Consider the following 7,696-nt stretch of genomic DNA (forward strand, 5'->3'; position numbering starts at 1 on the left):
TGTCTGCAAGGAGTATAAATCCTCCCATTTCCCCCACCATCCACTCAGAGCCGAAGAAGCTCCTGGGAGGAGAAGCGAAACGTCTTCAAAGAAAAACAAGGAAGTCCAGTCACTTCCTGAAAAAGCACCTTCGGGGCCTGGAGGACAACAGTAAATGTCATGTTTTTATGCAGCCAGGAGGGGGCGCCAATGTCTTTCCTATGATAAAAGACGCTTATGGGGCCTTGTTAGGAATTAAAAGCCTAACCTGGTTTGGGTGAAATACATATAATATGGTTGTGTACCTTTAAGAAGAGAAATTTTATTTTATTTATTTTTTATTATTTTAATTCCATTTATATCCCGCCCTTCTCCGAAGACTCAGGGCGGCTTACAAGCTTAGCAGTAGCCTTCATTCTATGTATATGCCTGCTTATTAGGGCTTTCACACACACCCCAAGCGGCATTATTACAAAGTCAGCTTATTGCCCCCAACAATCTGGGTCCTCATTTTACCTACCTCGGAAGGACGGAAGGCTGAGTCAACCTTGAGCCTGGTGGGACTCGAACCTGCACTAATGGCAGGTAGCTGGTGTTACTTAAGGAGGCATTAGCCCACTGCTCCACCATGGCCTAAGGGTGTGACTAATTCTATTCTAATTCTAATTCTATTCAGCATAAATGAATTTCAGATGTTAGACTTACTATCTCTCTCTTGTGTTTTTTCTCTGACTGACTTGTTACTGTGTGTATTGATATTTGACTTTTAACTGGTAAGGATTTTTTGACTTTGACTTTGTTTACTCCTAAATTGTTATTCAACGGTGATTCTTTGTTACTGACCTTGGATTGAAAACTGGACTATGTGTAATTGTGGTTTTTTTTTGTTTTGTGTTATATTGTCTGAGTAAAAATATAGTTATGATACAACTCAAGTTAGTTTGCCTTTTACTGTTTGCTTAAAGGTCCCAGTACACTTTATTTTATTTTATTTTATTTAATAATATTTATATACCGCCCTTCTCCCGAAGGACTCAGGGCGGTGAACAGGGCAAGAATAAAAAATACAAAGTTACAAAAATTAAAAAAGGATTAAATATATGCCCACTAAAAACAGTAAATACAATATTAAAACATTGTGCATTGCAAGCCTTGTATAAGGAAGGCATTCTGCACATTCAAATTTTGTTTCGTATTAACAGGCCTTCTCTTCCTTCTTTGCGCCTTGCAAATTTGGGATTTCTAGACCCGGGAGAGAGGATCTGGTTAGCGTCAGGATGCCGCTGAAATCATTCCGAATACCAGTGCAGGCAGTTCCTGAATTACAGCCATTTGTTTAGTGACCATTCAAAGTTACGACAGAGAAAAAGTGACTTGTGACCGTTTTTCACACAGGCGGCCGTCGCACTGTCCCCATGTTCATACGATCAAAATTTAGACGCTTGGCAGCTGGCTCATATATACAACGGTCGCAGCGTCCCGGGGTCACGTGATCCCCTTTTGCGACCGTCTGACAAGCAAAGTCTATGGGGGAAGCCAGATTCACTTCACGACAGGGTTAACAACTGCAGTGATTCGTTCAGTCAATCAATCAGAATAGAGCCGGAAGGGACCTTGTGAGGTCTTCTAGTCCGACTCCCCCCTGGTAGACACCCTCTACCATTTCCTACAAGAGGCTGTGCAGTCTCTTCCTCAAAAGCTCCAGTGATGGAGCGCCCACAACTTCCGGTGGCAAGCTGTTCCACTGGTTAATTGTTCTCAATGTTAGGAAGTTTCTCCTTAGTTCCAGGTTGCTTCTCTCCTTGGTTAGCCTCGATCCGTTGCTTCTTGTCCTGCCTTCAGGGGCTTTGGAAAATTAAGTTGACCCCCTCCTCTTCTTTGTGGCAGCCCCTCAGATACTGGAAGGCTGCTACCATGGCACTAGTCCTTCTTGTCTCTAGACTGGCCATTCCCAAATCTGCCACCGTTTTTGGTATGTTTTAGCCTCCAGGCCTTTAAGCATCCTAGTCGCTCTTCTCTGGCCTTTTCCCCAAAGCCTCCACATCGGAAGAGTCCCGTCCTTTTATCCCTTCCTCAGTGGAATTGGCATCCCTGGCAAACGCCACACCTGCTCTGCCTCGAATTATCCACGCCACTTAAGGCCGGACTCCCTGTTTTCGACAGGCAGCTTTAATCAAGTTTTTTCCACGGTCCCTTTTGCAGCGGCTCTCCCGAAGGATGCCGTGAAAATGGCAATTTGCAGAGATCGAGGAGCGAGAGAGAGTGTGTGTGTGTGGGGGGGGGAACGGGACGGGGAATGCTTTTCCTGCGCCGGGAATGGTTTTATTAAGTGATTGACGTTTGACATCTTAATCCACCGGGTGGTTTTGGCTGGCGAGGGAGAGAGGTACTAAGGGGAATGAATCTGGAGGAGCAGGTGGGGACAAAGATGGACGGGCTTCTCCCCTTCTCGTTCTCCCGCCCGTGTGCAGCGCAACAGAGTGGAAACATCTGATGAGGCTTCCCAGGAGACTCAAACGAGGCTAAGAAATTCATTAACACAATGTAAGAACGTCTTCAAAGTAAAAAACCAAAAAAACCCAAAACTCCAGATGTTGCCCAGTGTAGCAGTTCTTAGCTATGCAGAAGGTTTGTAGAAGGAAAAAAGAAAAAAAATCCGCAAACAAACGAGGATTTATAAAAAAATTTTTTTAAAAAAAGGCCATCCTGTTAAAATCTGTGCTGCAATTTTTCAAGACGTTCCATGCTGGGCTTTCGATTTGATCGAATACACTGGAGGTGTTGCAATGTCCCAATGAATTGTTATGTTACACAGGCTCTCAGATTCGGCTCGTGGCCGCACCTTCACACATTCCCAGCCCAGATCAACAGCCACACACACAAATCCCTTTGAACCCAGTGCTAAGGCAGAACTGGTGCTTTACAGTAGTGGGAGATGCAGAGGATTTAAAGGAAGAGCAAAACTGCGCGCGCGCGCGCACACACACACACACGCACACACACAGACAGACAGACACACTGTCAGGACCCACCTCAATCCACATCTTAGGAAATAAGAACTCTTGGATGCAAGTTTAGTCCAAAAGGAAAATGTTTACTAGGATGGAATCGATTGTGGCAATACAAGACGGAATCTAACAAAGTTACATTTCAATCCTATATAAAGCATTCCCATTTCAGCCCCTCCCCTCATCCATTTGGTCAGATGTCAGGCCCTTCCATGGGAAAGGGAACTCTCCTTGGTTTTATGGTTATTGCTTCCCTTTTTGTTGTAAATGAAGATGCAATCCGATCTGTCACTTCCCCTCCCTCCCCCAGTTCAAATGTTCCCTGTTGTTTGAAGATGCCTAAAGTCTATCCTCTCCCCCCTCCCTTCGGAGAGATGGCAGAATCTCCAGAATAAGCACATTGTTCTACCTATACATTTATGAAATGTGATATAAATGGATTCTGACACACACTCTGTCCTTCCAAACTAGGCTGGCAGGCACTAACCAGCCTCCAAGTCTGGGCCCAAAGATGACTCCAAGAACGAATGAATACAGAAAAGAGAGATACTTTTTTCATTTTTTTTTACTAGCCCTTTAAGTTGCCAGATAAGACAATGCTTTTATCTACAAAAGAAAAAAGAAAAAAGCAGGACCAAGAAGAGATTGGAATAGCGATGTCAAAGTCCTGACTCGGGCTACTGTGTTTAAGCGGCAATTTTATCGTTTCCTTTGTACTCTCGCTGAGTTGATCAAAACTACTCATCTTGGCTCATCGTTCTGCCAAGGGCTAGGACAGCCACCTCAACTCCGGAGTCTTCTTGCAAATGCCCTTCTGAGGTTCATCACACGGATAATTCATCCAGCATTTATAAGGGGCCTGACACCTGCTGCTCATGAGCACACACGGGTTGTCTTTGGGAGGTTGTGGAAACCCATCGACCCAGTAACTGAAATGGAGAAGCAACAGCTGTCAACCCTCCACACAAAATAAGTGTTCTTTTGACAGAATAACAAGAGTTGGAAGGGACCTGGGAGGTCTTCTAGTCCACCCCCCCTGTTCATGTATGCGACGCTATGCCATTTCAGACAGAGGGTGGTCCAGTCTCTTCTTAAAAACCTCCAGTGTTGGATCATTTACAACTTCTGGTGGCAAGCTGTTCCACTGGTTAACTGTCCTCACTCTCAGGAAGTTCCTCCTTAGTTCCAGGTTGCTTCTCCCCTTGATTACTTTCCATCCATTGTCTTGTCCTGCCTTCTGGTGCTTTAGAGAACAGGTCGACACACACAGACACAGACACAGACACACACACACACACACATCTTTTTTTGCATCAATGAAGGAGAATATTTGAAATGAGGGTTGAGTTGTGGGGTCCTTGGTGCCCTCTGAGGTCAAGAGGGTTTTTTTTTTTGCAGACATTTATTACCCAACTAGGTAACAGCACCAGTGCTAGAAGAGAGTGGGGTTTGCAAAAAGGGGGAGGAGGGTGGAGGTGGAGGAGAAAGAGGAGAATGAGTGGGGTCCTTGGTGCTCTCTGAGCTTGGTTGTTTTCTTTTAGACATTAAGCAACCAAACTAGGTCTTTTCTACAAACCTCCCCCCTTCCTTCTAGCACTGATGATGTTCCCTAGTTGGGTCATGAAACATCTGCAAGAAAACCACCCAGCTCAGAGAGCACCAAGGACCCCACAGTCCTCCTCCTCCTCCCAAACCCCCTCCCTTCTAGCACTGATGTTGTTCCCTAGTTGGGTCATGAAACATCTGCAAGAAAACCACCCAGCTCAGAGAGCACCAAGGACCCCACGGTCCTCCTCCTCCTCCTCCTCCTCCTCCTCCTCCTCCTCCTCTTCCTCTGCAAACCCCCCTCCCTTCTAGCACTGATGATGTTCCCTAGTTGGGTCATGAAACGTCTGCAAGGAAACCACCCAGCTCAAAGGGCACCAGGGACCCACCCACACATTGCATCATCTGCCCCCCCCCCCGATGTGAAGCCTTTCCAAGCTGTAGACAAACTGAAATGGTACACTTACGTAGGATAGGCTGGAATATTGGAGTTAAGCCAAACAAATGTATTCTCCTTGGGCTGATACCTGTATCCAATCCAGAAGTTGCCGTATCTGGAGGCAACCGATGTTCCTAAAAATGCCTGGAAAAATGAAATCACAAATTCTTAGGGTGAGTAAGGCAGAGAGATTCTCACCTGGAACATTTTTTTAAAAAATCAGAGACAGCACAGAATCATCAGTGGAGGGAATACGTAGAAGCGGAAATCCAATCCATAATAGGGTATACGTAGAAAAGAAGCGAGGTATGTCAGATTCCTGAAGAAATGCAACAATTAGAACGAACCAAGGAGAAAGCTTGGGTGTAATTTGTTTTCCCCCACTATAATTTTATCAAGGAGTTTATCAATCAAGTAAGAATAATACAAACCCCAAGACAGAAATACATAATAAAATACATACAAACGCACAGAACACTTTTTAAAAAGTGCAGGAAAAAACTCAAAATAATAATACAAGTTAATAATTAAACGTGAGAGCTAACTATAAATTAATCCATTGCACCCAAAAACAACAATCATTGCCCAATCCCATTAAAAAAACAAAGCAAAACTTTAGGCATCACCAGAGATTAGCAAATTAATGTTCCTTTTTTCTACCAGCAATATTTAAGTCCCACAAATAAAGTTCCAGTAACTGCTCTCTTGTAATCTTTTTGTTTTTTCTCTCAAAATCCTTGACCTGAAAACCTGGCTCTTTGAGCTATCTGGTCTGGACTGAGGGGTTTAACGTTTTAAAATTGTGATTTAATTTTTGCGGCTAGACTTAATTTAATTTAATTTAAATTTTATATTGGATTGTTTTTAAATTTTGCCTTGTAAACCGCCCTGAGTCCTTTGGGAATAGGGCAGTATATAAACCGAATAAATAAATAAATAAATAAATCTTTATCGAAATCCTTTTGTAGGTCCAGAAAATTAGCTCCAGTAAATCTCTTATTTATTAATATTATTTATTTATTTATTAATATTATTTATTTATTTATTTATTAATAAATAAATTAATTAATAAATAATTTATTAATATTTAAAATTTAATAAATTAAATATTAATATTTAATTTATTAATATTTCTATACCGCCCTGAGTCCTTCGGGAGAAGGGCGGTATAGAAATATTAATAAATTAAATTAAATTAAATTATAGCCCAATATAAAAAAATAAAATAATCCACATTGCTTTTTTGGTTTATTATTTACATATCTTTTTAATCTTTAAGTCATAGCACAATGTATTTGTAAATCCAGTATTTCCGTTCTTCCTTACTAGTTGCAGTTTTTAAATCCACCTTAAAGTCCATTTTGATTTTATTTAATGGCACTTTTTGAGTAATGCCTTTTGGTTCTGTGATAGAGCTACATAGCTCAAGATCTTCTTTGACCCAAGCATTGAACGTTTCCTATAAACTAAAGCGTTAAAAAGGGCATCTGGTGTCCTTTAGTCTCCAAATGTCAACATCTTGTTATCAGCTCATAAACAAAGAAATATTTTCCCATAAGAGAGGATCCTTTTAATTAACAGAATAAGAGAATAGCAGAGCTGTTGGAAGGGACCTTGGAGGTCTTCTAGTCTAACCCTCTGCTAAAGCAGGAAACTCTACACCACTCCAGACAAGCAGCTGTCCAGTCTCTTCTTATAAACCTCCAGTGTTGGAGCACCCACAATGTCTGGTGGCAGGTTGTTCCACTGGTTAATTGTTCTCATTGTCAGGAAATTTCTCCTGAGTTCTAAGCTGCTTCTCTCTTTGATGAGCTTCGATCTGTTGCTTCTTGTCCTGCCTTCTGGTGCTTTGGCGAACATAGGGTGTGCCCCCCCTAGTCCTTCCCCCGCACATGCGTGCTAGTCGTTTCCGACTCTAGGGGCCGGTGCTCATCTCCGTTTCAAAGCCGAAGAGCCAGCGCTTGTCCGAGGACATCTCCGTGGTCATGTGGCCGGCACGACTAGACGCCAAAGGCGCACGGAACGCTGTTACCTTCCCACCGGAGCGGTCCCTATTTTTCTACTTGCATTTTTACGTGCTTTCGAACTGCTAGGTTGGCAGAAGCTGGGACGAGTAACAGGCGCTCGCTCTGCTACGCGGCACTCGGGATTCGACCCGCCAAACTGCCGACCTTCTGATTGACAAGCTCAGCGTCCTAACCCACTGAGCCACCGCGGCCCTTGTCTTCATTAAACTAGACGTACCCAATTCCTGCAACCATTTTTTTCATACGTTTTAGCCTCCAGTCAAGGGATCCTCTTTGTTGCTCTTCTCTGCACTCTTCCCAGAGTCTCAACATCTTTTTTATATGGCGGTGAGCAGAACTGGGTGCTGATCCCTCTCCTGCACCCCAGGCTTGAAAGCACAAGGACAGCTTTCAGTCAGCTCTCTTGCTGTCCAGAGGTTCTCCGGAGACCATCGGTGCCAGGAGAGGAATCCGCAATGGGCACAGCCCATTTGAGGTTGGTGTCCTTTTCTGCGAAAGGAAGGCCGGGCTGAGGGTGGGGACAGAGCAAAAGCCGAAAGGAACAGGAGAAAAATAGTGCACTTACTTCCTCGTCGCTATCCCGAACCGACACGATTTCAGCTTTCAGGCTAGTACAGCGGTTAACCCATTTTTCCTGCTGAAGCAGCTGGTCCCCAAAATAATACATTTTACCTCTATAGATTATCCAGTCTTTGGAG

Source organism: Vipera ursinii, assembly GCF_947247035.1.
Source record: "Vipera ursinii genome assembly, chromosome: 7".
NCBI classification, from domain to species: domain Eukaryota; kingdom Metazoa; phylum Chordata; class Lepidosauria; order Squamata; family Viperidae; genus Vipera; species Vipera ursinii.